Source organism: Gossypium hirsutum, chromosome A13, assembly GCF_007990345.1.
Source record: "Gossypium hirsutum isolate 1008001.06 chromosome A13, Gossypium_hirsutum_v2.1, whole genome shotgun sequence".
NCBI lineage: Eukaryota > Viridiplantae > Streptophyta > Magnoliopsida > Malvales > Malvaceae > Gossypium > Gossypium hirsutum.
Window position 1 is genome coordinate 45,705,226 of NC_053436.1, and position 16,843 is coordinate 45,722,068.

General features: G+C 36.0%; 1 non-coding gene across 1 annotated transcript; it reads left to right on the forward strand.

The window, feature by feature from the left end:
• The first annotated feature begins 10,836 nt into the window (after positions 1 to 10,836).
• On the forward strand, positions 10,837 to 10,943 carry LOC121213074 (small nucleolar RNA R71). The gene has a single exon (XR_005908443.1). It is a non-coding gene; the product is annotated as a small nucleolar RNA R71 (small nucleolar RNA).
• Positions 10,944 to 16,843: the final 5,900 nt, after the last annotated feature.

The following is a 16,843-nucleotide window of genomic DNA, read 5'->3' on the forward strand; positions in this document are numbered from 1 at the left end:
TGCCAACATCAAATTCTCACTCTAACACATAGTTATGAACAATAACAACTTTTACTAATTAAGCCGTTTTACTCATTTTTGCTTAAAACCGCTTAGCAAAAGTTGTTTAACATAATTTCAGCCTTCATATTCTACCATAAAACATCAAAATAAATACATTTCACCTATGGGTATTTTTCCAAATATGAACCCTAGCTTAAATTATTGCTAGAATAAGCTTAATCAAGTTACCGGGATTTCGAAATCGTAAAGAACTTGAAAAACGGGGCTAGAACAGACTTACTATTGAGCTTGGAAAGCTTGAAAACCCTAGCCATGGCTTCCCCCATGCTAATTTCGGCCTCCATGAAAAAGATGAGTCAATTTTGGCATTATTTTCCCTTTTTATTTCTTTTAATTACCAAATGACTAAAATGCCCTTAAGGCCTTTCTTTAAAATTTTGTCCTATTCATGCCCATTTTTGTCCAAATGAAATATAATGGTCTTATTACCATTTAAGGACCTCCTCTTTAAACCCCCATTTCAATCAAGTACTTATGAATTAGAACACATATTTTGCAACTTTTGCAATTTAGTCCTAAAAGTCCAATTAAGCACTATATCAGTAAAATTACTTAACAATATTTTTACACAATATTTTAATCAATAAATAAATCTTAAAACTTAATCGAAATAAATTCTTTGACTTTGAATTCGTGATTCTAAAACCATCGTTCCGTTTAGGCCCTAAATCGGGTTGTTATAGCAACTTCTGCATATAAGCCCTAATAGGCAAATTAAACATGCAATCTATAAAATTTCTTATCAATACTCTAACACATGCATCTAATCACTTGGTAAATCATAAAAATTAATCGAAATAAACTTTTCTATCTCAGATTTATGGTTTCGCAACCACTATTCCATTTAGGCCCTATTTCGAGATGTTACATTTCTCCCCTCTTTAGGGATTTTCGTCCCCGAAAATCTTACCGGTAAAAAGATTCAATATCTTTTCTCAAAATTTCGTAAACATCTCCAAACAAATTTTATTCAAAGCAGTACTTTCAAAATCATCCCACTATCAAATTGAAATCCAATATAACTAAGTTTCAACTCGGTATGACCTCTATATTAACCGAAAACTATTTCCAATTCTCACATTTGCTTTCACTTTTTTTTTAACCCAAAACTCTGCGTTCAGCTATTAATACAACTCAATCATTATTCTTCTGTCTAATTTTATCATTACTAAATCCACATTATCTCATTCACAATCAAAATTTATTTTTTTAAAAAAAATCCAGCAATCATATACTTTAAGCATCATACCTGGATGAGTTAATTAACTAAGTCTAATCTTTCTTTAACTGTAACATTTCAGAATTCAGAAAATCTTCATATTAACCTGACATCTTTTCTGCAACTGAGTTCATTTATTAAACCATTCTCATCACTTAATCTTATTGGAAGGGGGCGAGGCTGTAACACTTCTAACTTGCCTCTTATATATTCATGCATATAACTTAACACTCATCAATATATATATAATTTGCTTCAAATAACTCAACATGCATATTCATTTTACACAACCCTCCTATCATCTTATACAAACAAATACACTTATACATGCGTTCATAATTCTCAAATAGAATTACTCATAACATTCATTTAATTTCACAAGTTACACTCATAGCATCACACAATTGCCAATCAACATGTACACTTATCATAATATAAACTTTCCCTTCATCTCATCTTTCATATTCCAAAAGAAATTCTTATTCACAACTCATTCATTATCACATAAACATCATGAACTAGTACTCTTACCTTTTACGAGTCTCATTTCATCTTAATATTATCACAGTTATATAATTCATTTTAGACAGACTTACATACATATTCATATTTTAAAACAAATGCACTCAAACATACATTCCAAAATTTGAGCAAATCTATTTATCACATTCACTTAGTCAAATAAGTTAGACACATAATATCATGTCAATGTCAAACGAACATGGATGAGTTTATAACGAGGTAGACTTTCGTTTCTTTTCACTTTTCCATATTTCTCCACTTATGTCTATTTAATTTTACACTTGATCTCACACATATCATCACAAGTCGCCAAGATCAATTTAAGTACACCAATATATCCACCAAATTATACGAACTTACTTAACACCTTTTTACACTGTCGATGGTAGCTCGGTTGGAAAACACTTCTGTCTCAACAAAACTATTTCATCTGGATTGGGAGGCATCACACGATCACAGGTAGTAATATGGCATGTATAGCTTAACTCCTACACATACTAGGTAAGTCCGAGAACCAACTAAACCATAGCTCTGATACCACTAAATGTAACACCCCTTACCCGTGTTTGACTCTGGAACAGGGTACGAGGCATTACCAGACTTAATCACTAATCATTGTATAAAAACCGATTCATAGTTTCACTCTAATTTAAAACTTTTTCAAACACATTCAAGCTGTCCCTTAAAAGGAGCTTACAAGGCCCATATCATGCTTTAATTCAACCACACACATAGGCAAGCATGCACATTCATAAATTGCATCATTTAATTAATAACATAATCAAGACTATCTATATTAAATGACTTTATACAATAAAGACCTTCAAATAACATAGGTCAGTATTTTAAGCCAATTCCTAGAAACTTAATAACAATTAAACGAGTCTCCATACATGCGAAAGACTTAAAATACTTTAAACCTTTATATATCGATCAATAGTTTGATAGTGTGATTTAACCTCCGGCGACCTCCAACTCGAGCTAACATTTGCGACACTATAGGAAAAAAGAAAGGAAGGGAGTAAGCATTATAGCTTAGTAAGTAAGTATGTAAATATTAATAAACAATACATTATCATACTTTTAAACAAAGTCACAATATGTTCCCGGAATATTACCATCACAAACACATATACTTTTACTATTACAATCATAAACAGGTTCAAAATAAGCTGTCTAGCCTAGTACCAGCAACTAAATTATTTATTTCTAGAGCTATAGATCTCAAAATTACAAATTGTTAATTTTACTTGAAACTAGATTCACATATATTCTTACCATAAAATTTTCAAAATTTTTGGTCTATCCAATTAGTACAGTTTATTCATTGAACTTACCCCTGTTTCACTGCTCAACTGTTCTGACTACTCTTCACTACGAATAAATTTTCTCCTTGTACAGAATTTAAAGGATGTTATCATTTATTTCATTTGAAACTAGACTCATTCAGAATTTCAAAGCATATAAATTACATCCCCTAATTATTTTTTTTACAATTTTTAATGATTTTTCCAAGTCAGAACAGGGGATCACGTAGTCATTCTGAACCAGTCTCTCAAAAACTTAAATATCTCATAATATAGAACTCCTTTGCTTGCTCTGTTTCTGTTATATGAAAATAGACTCATTAAGCTCTAATTTGATATCTTATTCAGTCTCAGTTCAATTTCTACTATATTTGGTAAATTTTTAGATTCACGTCACTGCAACTATCCAGAACAGTTTAATTGTCAATTTTGATCTTTCACACTTGAATTGCATTCATCACTTTCCCATAACAATCTTTCCAATTTCCGATCACATATCGAGCATATTGCTCATAAGTTACACACGTATATACTTACGCTTATCATCACAAAGTCATACACAATTTCATTTAATCAATTTCCCAGTTGAACGCTTCGGAATAATAACAGGTACGCAATGGTATCGCACACAGCCCACCTTTAAAATCGAAGCTCTCTTGTACACATAGTGGCCTTCACTTAGCACCACTCATGTGACCTAGCTCGATTGTACACATAATTTTGGCTCTCTTGTACACATGGTGAACACTTAGTACCACCCATGTGACCTAGCCAGTTTATCTCGTAGCTCTCTTGTCTACATGGTGTCCTTCACCTGGAACCACGCATGTGACCTAGCTACATATATCCCGTAGCTCTCTTGTCTACATGGTGTACACATAGTATCACCCATGCGACCTAGCTACATCATAATGTCTCGTAGCTCTCTTGTACACATGATGTGCACTCAGCACCATACATGTGACCTAGCTACATACATCTGTATCATCCAATCTTTCCGAAGGTTCAACCGGGATTTCTCTCTCTTTCTAATACTTGATTCCATACTTCCAATAGTCAATTATGATTCAAAAATCAGCTACAATACATAAAATATGCTGAAATACAAAAACATAATAAAGATAATGTATTATTTACATACAAACTTACATACTTTCTCATTTCCATGTAGAATTAATATTGAACATTTAAATCATCATAATTATACTTACTTTCAACACCTCGACAATCATAGTAAATATATCAATTTTACATTGAAACATGCATAAATTAATGCTTATTATACATATGAACTTACCTCGATACTAAAACGGCCATTTTACCAACTTTCTCGATTTTTAATTTTTCTCCCATTCTAGATTCAAATCTCATTTTTCGGGATCTAAAACATCATATTTTACTTATTTAATTAAAGTACTATTCAAAACAGTCCTTAACTCAAACTTTGGAATAATTATAATTTTGCCCCTAAACTTTTGCATATTTACACTTTTGCCCCTAGGCTCAGGAATTAAACTTCATCCCTTATTCTTATGTTTAATGATATAGTGATCATTTTTCCCTTCTATGGTAACATCAAATTCTCACTCTAACACATAGTTATAAATAATAACAACTTTTACCGATTAAGCCGTTTTACTCATTTTTTGCTTAAAACCGCTTAGCAAAAGCTGTTTAACATAATATCAGCCTTCATATACTACCATAAAACATCAAAATAAATACATTTCACCTATGGGTATTTTTCCAAATATGAACCCTAGCTTAAATTATTGCTAGAATAAGCTTAATCAAGTTACCGGGATTCTAAAATCGTAAAGAACTTGAAAAACGGGGCTAGAACGGGCTTACTATTGAGCTTGGAAAGCTTGAAAACCCTATCCATGGCTTCCCCCATGCTAATTTCAGCCTCCATGAAAAAGATGAGTCAATTTTGGCTTTATTTTCCCTTTTTATTTCTTTTAATTACCAAATGACTAAAATGCCCTTAAGGGCCTTTCTTTAAAATTTTGTCCTATTCATGCCCATTTTTGTCCAAACAAAATATAATGGTCTAATTACCATTTAAGGACCTCCTCTTTAAACCCCCATTTCAATCAAGTACTTATGAATTAGAACACATATTTTGCAACTTTTGCAATTTAGTCCTAAAAGTCCAATTAAGCACTTTATTAGAAAATTACTTAACGATATTTTTACACAATATTTTAATCAATAAATAAACCTTAAAACTTAATCGGAATAAATTTTTTGACTTCGAATTCGTGGTTCTAAAACCATCGTTCCGTTTAGGCCCTAAATCGGGCTGTTACAGCAACTTCTGCAAATAAGCCCTAATAGGCAAATTAAACATGGAATCTATAAAATTTCTTATCAATAGTCTAACACATGCATCTAATCACTTGGTAAATCATAAAAATTAATCGAAATAAACTTTTCTATTTCAGATTTGCGGTTTCGCAACACTATTCCATTTAGGCCCTTTTTCGAGATGTTAGAATATGCTCTAAAGGCTCAAGATCTCACAAAAATTATGGCTCTTTGATGTTAATCCTGTGAATTTCAAATCAAGATAATACCTAAACTGAGGGAAACAACCTAGAAATTTTAATTTTCAAAAATCAACTTATCATGCTTGAATATCTAATTCTTTAAAGTTTAAACAATCAATAAATAAATGCCTATGTTTTAATTCAAAACATATCAATAAAAATTATAAATTAATCAAAATTTATTCTAATAGTGATATGAGTGAGTCACGTGAGAATAAGATAAAATTCATGGATTTTTCTAATAATGATATAAATAATCCCCTCACACTTAAGATGTACATTGTCCTCAATGTACAAAGATAGATTTACTGAAAAATATAGATATAAGATCATAAGATAGGGAGAGAGGTGAAACTTCCTGAATGTTAAATGGAATCCTTGAATTAGATTTATGGAGAGTAGTCAAGTAAGGCAAGTGTGAGATTGGAGGAGGATACTCCGGTTGTGGTAGAGGTTCGTTAGTCCACAAATCCTGTGCCAAAAGAATATTATATTTGGTGGTAGCTATGGTCATGGTCGAGCAGGAAATGGCAGTCATGGAGAACCTTTTCCAGTGGAGTAGCAAATTCCTAAGTAATAGTGAGCTTTGGAGCTCTTCATAACTGCGATAGAATCATTAACTCTTTAGGAAATATAAAGTAACATGATTACTCATAAAGAAATGGTCGAAAATATAAATTACTGGATATAAATTATAAAACCTAAAGATGAAGTAAAAATAGTATTAAAGAGAAATAAAATAAAATAAAATAAAATAAAATAAAATAAAATAAAATAAAAAGTAAGTTAAAAACAAATAAAAATAAAAATAAAACCATAGAAATAATAAATAAAAGTCATCAAAAATCTTCATTGCCAGATGGTTCACCAGGTGGAGGTGGCGATGAAATGCGAAGATGTTGACAAATTTGATGTAAGGTTGCATCAATGTGATCAAAGTGCTGAAAACATTGCAGCTCGAATCGAGTAAGGCACTTAGAAATGTCAGAAAGTGAAGCCAGCGCATGAACTGGTCGATGAATAGGTGGTGGTTGAGAGGGTGGATCCTCATGAGGTGGAGGGACATCATCAGTAATGTCCTGGGTCCTCCTGCTCGGCTGACTGGACGAGGCGGTATTAAGGAGGATCAAATCCACGTCGTCGCTCGATCATCCTCATGTGGAGCATACTCGAGATGCCCTGTGGGGACATCTGACCGATGAGTGTGAGAGAGGATGCTTGTGTCACCATGTTGAGAAGACCGAAGTACTGCGCCAGGCGAGTCACATAAGGGCCGATGGAAATGACTCTTTTCCTATGCCACTCCGTCTGATGCGAATGGCGAGGGCAATGAAATAGGCGAGGTTGAATACGTGCCCATGCATCATGCTCCATAAAAAATAGGCGTCGTTAGTGTTTTCGATGCCGATGCTCTCTCACCATCCTGTCAGGGTGTGGGCTAGGATGGCGTGTAGGTATCTCAGGGATGGGGCGAGAGCCGATGCCTTGGAGCGAATAGGGTTATAGGTGGCTGAAGCAGGGACAAGGACCCTCCAGCAGTTTGAAGGAGAGTAGTGGATGTGGCGATGGAGGCTGGCGAAGTCATCGTCATCCATGAACTCCTTCGTGTATAGTCCTAACGTGGCTCAGAATTCAGGCACACTCAACTGGTGAACTAAACCGCTGAGATGGAACTAGACCATTCCAGGATCATCGAACTCTATCATAACGACTTGAAGATGGAAAGTTGAACAGAGTTCGAGTGTGAGCTCGAGGTAAGTTAGCTCAACAATCTCGAAAAAAATCCCCCACGGGTCAGTCGTCAGGAGAGCCCGAAGTGCGTCAGCGAGTTGGATCTGCTCTAGGGTGGTCCAATCAATGCAACGGCTGACACCTAAGGGTCGAGCCTATAGTATCTGAAAAATTTCCTCCTGGGGTCCCAAGGGAAACTGTAGGAAAAGGTGGCGCACCTTGTTAGTAGGACCCGAGGAGGATCTGGTCCTTTTCGCTTCCTCAAGGTGGGGACGACAGTCTTTTTCCCTCGTGGGTTTGACATGGTGTATCTACAAGAATAACGAGGAAAATAACATATGCTAACAAATTCAAGAATTAACCATGAATATAGTTAAACTAACAAATCCAACCAAACTAATGACACTAACAAGTCTAACTTGATGACATAAATTTTATGACAAATGGATGAAATAGATCCTAAGAATGAGAATGTTATGATAAGCAATTAGTAGCAAAATGTAAGTAATAAAGTCATGATAGTAAGCATCCAAAGAAAATGAAAAAAAAGAGAAAACTGTTAGTGGAGGATTGATGGCCAGAGGAGCGACGGCGTGATGGTGGGGGTATGGGTCAGCCACGAGCATGGGTAGTGAGGCCGTGTGGTTCGCAATGGGGGCTTGCAAGGGTGAGAAGAAGGGAGAAAATAGAAAAGAAAGGGGAAATGGTGTATGAGGAGGAAGAAAATGGAAGAAGAAAGGAGAGTTAGGGGGTGACCGGTCGGTAGGGGAAGAAGATTGCGGCGGCTAGGGTTAGGGTATTGAGGAAGGGGGTGATGAATAGTGAGGGTTTATATAGATATTGGGGCACATGGCTGTGGGGCACGCCAGTGTGCCCTTATTTCAGCTCGTGTGTTTCTTGATTTTCAAATTTGGGCGCGTCTGAAATTTGGGCCACGCCCGTGTTCTTTGGGCGTGTTGGTGCACACGGCTGTGTCCTGCTTTGTTCGCTTCTCCCACGCCTGTGTATGTATGCGCACGCTCGTGTCATTTTGATAGGTTCGACCACTGGTGATGGGCACGGGCGTGTCATATGCCCGTGTTAATTTCTCAGTTTCTACCACGGCTTTAAACAAGGGTGTGTCACACGTCGGTGTTGATTTGGTAGAATTGCCCACGGCCATGTCGCACGGTCGTGGAAACGTATCGAATCCCGTGTTTTATGAAAAATTTACTCTGTTTTCACATGGCCGTATCGCACCACCGTGTCTTCGCCCGTGGTATGAGCACTGCCTAAGGCACTCCCGTGTGCTTGGCCGTGTGGATTTGAAAAATCTATGTTTAAGGACTCAGTTAATGATTTAGATCTTAAAAACTAAAATTATAAAGAAATCAACACTGTTAGTGCTCGGGTTGCCTATCGAGAAGTGCTTATTTATAGTCTAAGCTCGACTTACCTCAATTTTGTGTGATTATGGTGGATTGAGGAGTTGAGACTCCTCACCTCTACTATTAACTTTATCAAAATAAGGTCTGAGTCAAGTATTATTTACCTTAAAAGTTTCGAATACAGTATGTGTTACCTCGAATGTACCATGTGGGAAGATGTTCATTACCATGAAAGGAGGCGTTCTGTCCGTATTGTACTCTAGAGTAGCAAATCGGGGATCATTTTCATCTAATAATACTTTGTTCCCAACTTTAATTTGCTTTATTTCATCCCTATGTTCATTGTAGTGTCGCTTCGATTTTACGTATGCTTTTGGTTTCTCCTTTACAGGTGTTCGCCATTCATCTAGTTAATCGACCAAAAGTCTTCGTTCTCCATAGATTGGTCTTTTGTTTTTACTTGAACATGGCTCATGAATGCTCTTCGAACGCGTTTCCCGCAAAGAAGGTTGCACCACATGATTAGTATTAGTAGCATGATTTATACAACCACCCTCAATATTCAATGTGTTATTCAAATTACGAGCTTGAAGAGTGATTGTTTCATCACCCACACGAAGTGTGAGTTCACCTGTACCAACATCAATAATGGTTCTAATAGTTGCTAAAAAGGGTCGTTCTAAAATCAACGGTATGTTAGTATCCTCTTCCATATCTAGAACAAAAAAGTCTACTGGGTATATAAATTTATCAATTTTCACAAGAACATCTTCAATGAGACCCCTAAGAAATCTAATGGTTTTATCAGCCCATTGAATGCTCATCCTAGTTTGTTTGGGTTTCCCAAGACCTAGTTGTTTAAAAATTTTATAAGGCATAACATTAATGCTCACCCCTAAATCAGCCAATGCATTGTTCACGTTCAAATTACCAATTAAACAAGGAATCGTAAAACTCCCTGGACCTTTCAACTTGTTGGGTAGCTTATTTTGTAGAACGGCTGAGCAAACTACGTTCAACTCTACATGTGACGCCTTATCCAACTTTCGTTTATTTTCTAGAAGCTCCTTTAAGAATTTAACTGCGTCCAGCATCTACGAAAGAGCTTCAATAAACGGTAAGTTATGTGTAATTTCTTTAATAGTTTAAGGAATTTACCAAATTGTTCATCCGTGTGGTCTTTCATTGTCGCACTAGGGTATGGCATACAAGGTTTGTACTCTCTACTTACCGATTTTTGCTCATTGTGGTCCGTCTCACCTTTACCTTTACTTACCATAATTCCTTGCCTCGGTTTTGGTTTAGGTTCAACTAACCTTTCCTTATCTCGAACGGTAATCGTATTGAGTTGTTCCATTGGGTTCGATTCAGTATTACTCGGCAAGCTACCTTGTGGTCATTTAGAAACTAGTTTGTCGAGGTGGCCTATCTGGGTTTCGAGCCCCTAAATCAATGCTTGTTGATTCTTAAGTGCTGTCTTGGTATTCTGAAAACGAGTCTCTGACACTGAGATAAATTTCGTTAGTATCTCCTCAAGGTTCGGCTTCTTTTCCTGCTGGTAAGGTGGTTGTTGAAAACTTGGGGGATGTTGTGGCCTTTGATTTCCTTGACCACCCCATGAGAAATTGGGATGGTTCCTCCAACCTGTATTATAAGTGTTACTATATGGGTTATTTTGAGATCTAGAATTATTATTACCCATATATTGAACTTGTTCTTCCTCGGTGCTAAGGTTGAAGGATTGATATTTTGTGTGTACTCCTCCTCCATTAGAGTCGCACCTCATCACTGGATGTACCTGTGTAGAACCATACAAACCGTCAATCTTTTTATTTAACAGTTCTACCTAGTTAGATAGCAGAGTAACCGTGTCGAGGTTGAAAACACCGGCTGCTTTTGTTGGCTTTGTTCTCATAACTTGCCACTGATAGTTATTCAGTGACATCTCTTCAATAAATTCATAAGCCCCTTCAGGTGTTCTGTTGTTTAAAGTTCCACCGGGGGCTGCGTCAATGAGTTGTCTAGTTGAGGGGTTCACACCGTTATAAAAAGTCTGAACCTGTAACCATAAAGGTAACCCATGGTGAGGGCACCTTCGTAATAGGTCCTTGTATCTCTCCCATGCATCATAGAGTGTTTCTAGATCCATCTGTACAAAAAAAGAGACATCATTCCTCAACTTAGCCGTTTTATCCGGCAGAAAATATTTAAGTAAAAACCTTTCAGTCATTTGTTCCCAAGTAGTGATTGACCCTCGTGGTAATGAGTTCAACCACTGTTTAGCATTATTCCTAAATGAAAAGGGAAATAACCGAAGGCGAATGGAATCATCAGAAATGCCAATGATCTTAAATGTGTCGCAAAACTCCAGAGAATTCACCAAATGAGTATTTGGATCCTCATCCTGCAAACCATCAAATTGAACAAACTGTTATATCATTTGAATTGTGTTAGGTTCAGTTCAAAATTATTTGTAGCAATAGTAGGTCTAACTACACTCAATTCGGCTCCTGTTAAAGAAGGTTTAGCATAATCATACATAGTACGAGGAACAGGATTCTGATTTATTAGATCTGTAGAAACCACAGGAGGAAGCTGATTATTTTGATTTTCAGCCATCTCCTCGGTTGTATTATGGATATCTTCCTCTTGTCCTTTATGTTTCTTAGGTTTTGCCTTATTTCTCTTTTGTTTCTGCGAGCTGTGCTTTCAATCTTATTGCCAAAAAGTAATGGTCCTGACGGGTTTCTTCTAGTCATAAACTATAAAAACCTGCCAGAAGTAAATAAAAGAAAATGTAGTGATATAAACAAAAATTAAAATAAAAATTAAATTGCAATAAAATAAATTGCTAAAGTAATAAAAATTAAGCGTTCTTAATATCTTAGTTTCCAGGCAACGACGCCAAAAACTTGATGTGCGTGATAAGTTTTATATTTATGATTGATCGTACTTGAAAACTAACTATTATCACGATGAAGGCAAGCGCACATATCGAACAGTAGTATAGTTTATAACAAGACCAGAATGTCAAACCCACAGGAACTAAAAGTACTAGTATTAACCTTCTTTTTATTATCTAGCCTAAAAATAAAGGGATTTTTTTATCTAAACTAATTAACTAAACTAAGAATGCACAGGAAGTAAATTGGGGAAATACTTTTGGGAAAACTGATTGATTTAGACAATACCTAAGGGAAAAATCCACCTAGACTTCACTTGTTACTTGACTCTGAACCAGACGATTTGTTCACTTGACTTGATCCGTAGAAATTCCTAAGTTATATTATTATCTCTCTCGAGACTAACAATGTCTAACCCTAGGTTGATTAATTGAAATCTATTTCTAATTAAAACCCCTAGTGTTGTATTAACTCGATCTATGGATTCCCTTATTAGGTTTGACCCTAATTCGGCAGATTTATGTCGCCCTATGTCTAGGGGTGAAATCAACTCCGCTTAATTATGCTAGATCTACTCTTAGACAGAGACTTTTTCTCCTCTGAATAAGCACATCAATACTTGAATCAACATCCTGGAATATTAAGACAAGAATTAAGAACACATAATTAAGAACAAATCAAGTATTTATCATATAATTCAGAAAATAATAACAGGATCTGTCTTAGGTTTTATTCCCCTTAGGTATTTAGGGGATTTAGTTCATAAGTGTAAAAGGAAACATCTCAGAAGAATAATAACAAAACATAAAGAAAACCGAAAAGCCCCTGAAGGAAATTAAAAGGAGATCTTTAGTCTTGAAGGAGAATCCGGCTTCTGAGTTGGATCAATTGGCTTTCTTCGATTAATTCCTTTCCTCCTACTCCGTGTGTCCTCTCTAGGTACCTCCTAGGGTGTTTATATAGGCTTTAGAATGCTTCAAAATCCTCAAGAGTGGCCTTTTCCGAATCGGACTAGACTTGGGCTCGACAGGGACACGCCCGTGTGAGGTGACTTAGGTCGTGTTGCAATCTGTTAAATAGACACGAGCATGTGAACTATCCGTGTGAGGAAGTCCAGGCCGTGTTGATTTCCTACGTTGACCCATTTTCTCCATTTTTGGTCCGTTTCTCGCTCTTTTTACTCTCCTATGCTCACCTAAGTATGAAACATGAAATTAAAGGATATGGAGCATTGAATTCCACGAATCTGATGATAATTCATTCAAAAATATGCGAAGCATGGGATAAAAATATGTATAAATTATGACTTATCAATTGTAAGTACTTCCAAGCCCGTTTTTAATGTTTTTTGCATTTTTGAGATCCTTGAAGCATGATCTATCCATTTCTACCCTTATTTTGAAGTAGAGTTTATGTTCAAAAATTTACCTATGTATGACATGCATATGAAAGCTTGATGTGTGATAAACATATTTTACAAAGTGATTTTGCATGAAAACACCTAAAAAGGTACCTATTTGTAAAAGTGGTAAAATGGGTAATAAATATGTGAAATAAAGAAAAATGTGGGCTACTAGGAGTAGGAATATGAATCGACTAGGCTTGGTAACAAAGAAAATGTATGCATTTCATTTTACGAGCCTAAAGACCAATTTGTAAATAAGTGAAAAGTTAGGGGTAAAAAGGTAATTTTACCAAAGTATGTGTTATGGGTTGATTTGAACAATGTATGTATTAAACAAGTTACATTTGGCATTATAGATCAAGAAAAACGTGATTCGAATCTTGATCTGCGAAAAAATAATATTTACGAAGAATAGGTTCGTTTTCATCGTTTTGTACCGAGGTAAGTTCATATACAAATAATGTGATGTTATTTTATATTTTGGATGCTTGAGTATTATGTGAATTCAAATTCTTTAATGTTATTATGAGTTATTCTTTGATTGCTCCATGAGTAAGTGATTGGTATTATGGACATTGAGATCGACATTACGAGCAAGCTTGATAGAGGTGTAATATCGAAGAATCCCGTTTGAACCTTAGGACTAGTTTAGGATACAAGTGACATGTCACTAGGAACCATGTGATTTATGAGCTCATGAGATATTTGATATATGTTTATATGGTTCCAGGTGCTGGTCTTGTACGTCCTACTAGTGGCTGGGTAGTCCGGCATGTGTTGTGGATACCTGAAGCTTGTGTGAGCAGCCCGTGTAGCTACGTCCTGATCGACAGCTTGTGTGAGCAAACCCATGAGTAGCTCGAGAATGAGCTTTTATGTGTTATGTGATATGTGATATGAAGTGGCTTTAGCTACGTATGTGGCACTTATATGCGAGCCTTCCATGTATCCAATAGTATTTCGAGTGTTCAACGGGTAAATTATCGAGTAACTTGACAGAAGACCCAAGGGGTAAATCAATGAGAAGAATGAGTAAGAGATTATGTTATGAGATATGGTAGATGATGTAGAAAGTAATACACTAGCCCCAGCCTAAGAGACGGTGCCAGTGGAGAGTAGACTCGTAACTGTGAGTCAAGGGGGAGAGGCTCGAGAGGCCTTCTTCCACGTTATGAACAAATGGTTTGCTGTGTTCGTTCATACGAACCCGGCTATTCAATAACAACCTTTACCCCCTCAAAATACTCAACCTGTACCCCTAGTGCCACAAGGTATGGACTTTATAAGATTTCATAGAACCCCTATTGATAAGATTCGAAAACAAGGGCGGAAGAGTTCAGAGCAAATGCTGAGGATGATGCTGAGAAAGCTTGAGAATTCAATAAGGGTATTTGATGAACTATCATGCACACTCGAAGAATGTTTGAAGTGTCCTTGTTGAGACATGACATATAACTGGTGGAAGACACTAGTATCTGTGGTACCTCAAGAGAGGGTCACATTGGAATTCTTCCAAGAAAAATTCTGAAAGAAGTACATCAGTGAACGATTCATTGACCAGAAGCGCAAGGAATTTTTAGAATTGAAACAAGGCCGCATGTTAGTGATCGAGTACGAAAGAGAGTTTGTACGGCTTAGCAAATATGCTCAAGAGTGTGTATCCTCCGAGGCTAAAATGTGTAGAAGGTTTGAAGACGGGCTTAATGAGGATATTAGAGTGTTAGTGGGTATTCTTGAGCTGAAGGAATTTGTTGTGCTCACTGATCGGGCTTGTAAAGCTGAGGAGCTGGCCAAGGAAAAGAGAAAAGTTGAGGCTGAGGCTAAAGATATAAGAAAGAGGCTGATGAGCAAGTCATTCCCCTCTCAGTTTAAGAAATCTAGAGATATGTATTCTTGTTCTCATGTTTCGACCGGGCACTTGTACGGAAATCATAGGAAGCAAAATTCAGGTTTTAAATCTCAGGCTACATCTATGGCTAGTGTGGGTAATGCTAGACCTTTTAAACCCGAGTGCCAACATTGCGGTAGACGTCATCTTGGTGTGTGTAGGATGAATAGCGGATCTTCATTCAAATGTGGTTCTCAAGACCACTATATCAAGGACTGCCCCGAGATGATCGAGAAAAAAAATTCAGAGTACAATGCCGAGTATTACTGCTACAAAAGGGAGACCCTCGAGAAATTTTGGTAATGGGGCTAGTAGCAAAAATGTAGCGAGGGATACAACAGTGAGATCTAAAGCTAGAGCTCTGGCCAGGGCCTATGCCATACGTGTGCGTAAGGATGCATCATCTCCCGATGTGATCACTGATACTTTTTCTCTTTATGATACTGCTGTTATTCCTTGATTTACCCTAGTTCTACTTATTCGTATGTGTGCATGAAATTGGTATCTAGCATGAATATGCCTGTTGTCTACGAAATCTATGATTAAAGTGTCAAACTCGTTAGGCAAGCATGTTTTAGTTGATAAGGTATGCAAGAAATGTCCCTTGATGATTAGAGGTCATTGTTTTCCGGCTGACTTGATGTTGTTGCCGTTTGATGAATTTGATGTTATATTGGGTATGGATTGGTTGACACTTCATGATGTTGTAGTAAATTGCAGACAAAAAGTTATTGAATTGAAATGTGAAAATGGTGAAATTCTCCGGGTTGAATCAAATGAGTTAGATAGGTTGCCAATCGTGACTTCTTCGATGTCTGCTTAGAAACGTATGAGAAAAATGTGTGAGGCTTATTTGGCTTATGTGTTGAATACAAAAGAGTCTGAATTGAGAATTGAATCAGTGCCTGTTGTATGCAAATATTTGGATGTATTTCTGAAAGAATTGGCAGGTTTACCTCCAATTAAAGAAGTGGAGTTTGGTATTGATGTAATTCCAGGGATGACACTTATTTCGATTGCTCCGTATAGGATGGTGGAACGATGGAAATGTGCACGTGTACACAATTGCAACAAGTCATAAAGTGACAAGTAAATGTTGAGTTATCGTACCCACAGAGATTGTGATAAGAACTATTTATGAATGCAATTTAAAACACTTTGGTGAGAAAAAAATATTTTGTTTTGAAAAGGTGATTAAAAAAAGATTTTAAACTAAATAAAATAAAAGTTCTAATGCACGATTTCAAAATATGATTTAATCAAGATGACATAATTGTGTTGGATTAATTACATTTCTTTAACTTAGAATTATTAAACTCATGTTTATGTTGTTACGGATAAATTCATGGCAACTTGGTAATTTGCTAACTTATGAACATACTCACCTACACAAATCCATTCATCTCTTAACATATCCCTATGTCAAATCAAATGATTAAACAAATTTTAATAAGCAAACATGTTATTGCACATACATACTCATTAAATTGAACTAATCTCTTGCATATTCCTATGTCAATTCAAACGTTTAATTAAATTTAATAAGAAAATTAAAGACTATGTGAGGTGACAAGGTATCCTTACCTTGAAACAATTTAATCACAATAATCTTGCAAGTTATGCAAGGCAAGTGTATCGCCAAATACATTGCTAATTTAACCTTTAGCTACCTTAGAAGAATAAACATGCACTGACTAAGTATTGTGTCAATTAATTATAATTTTAGTCTGTTTAAATAATTAATTCATTAGTTCCCTCACAATTATAATGTAGGAATAACTTAGGCATGATTTTACTTAATCAAGCATTTTACCGAGGCTTATAACAGCATAAACACAATTTTAATAATTTAAGAGGATGAAATGCAATCAACCCAACACGAATTA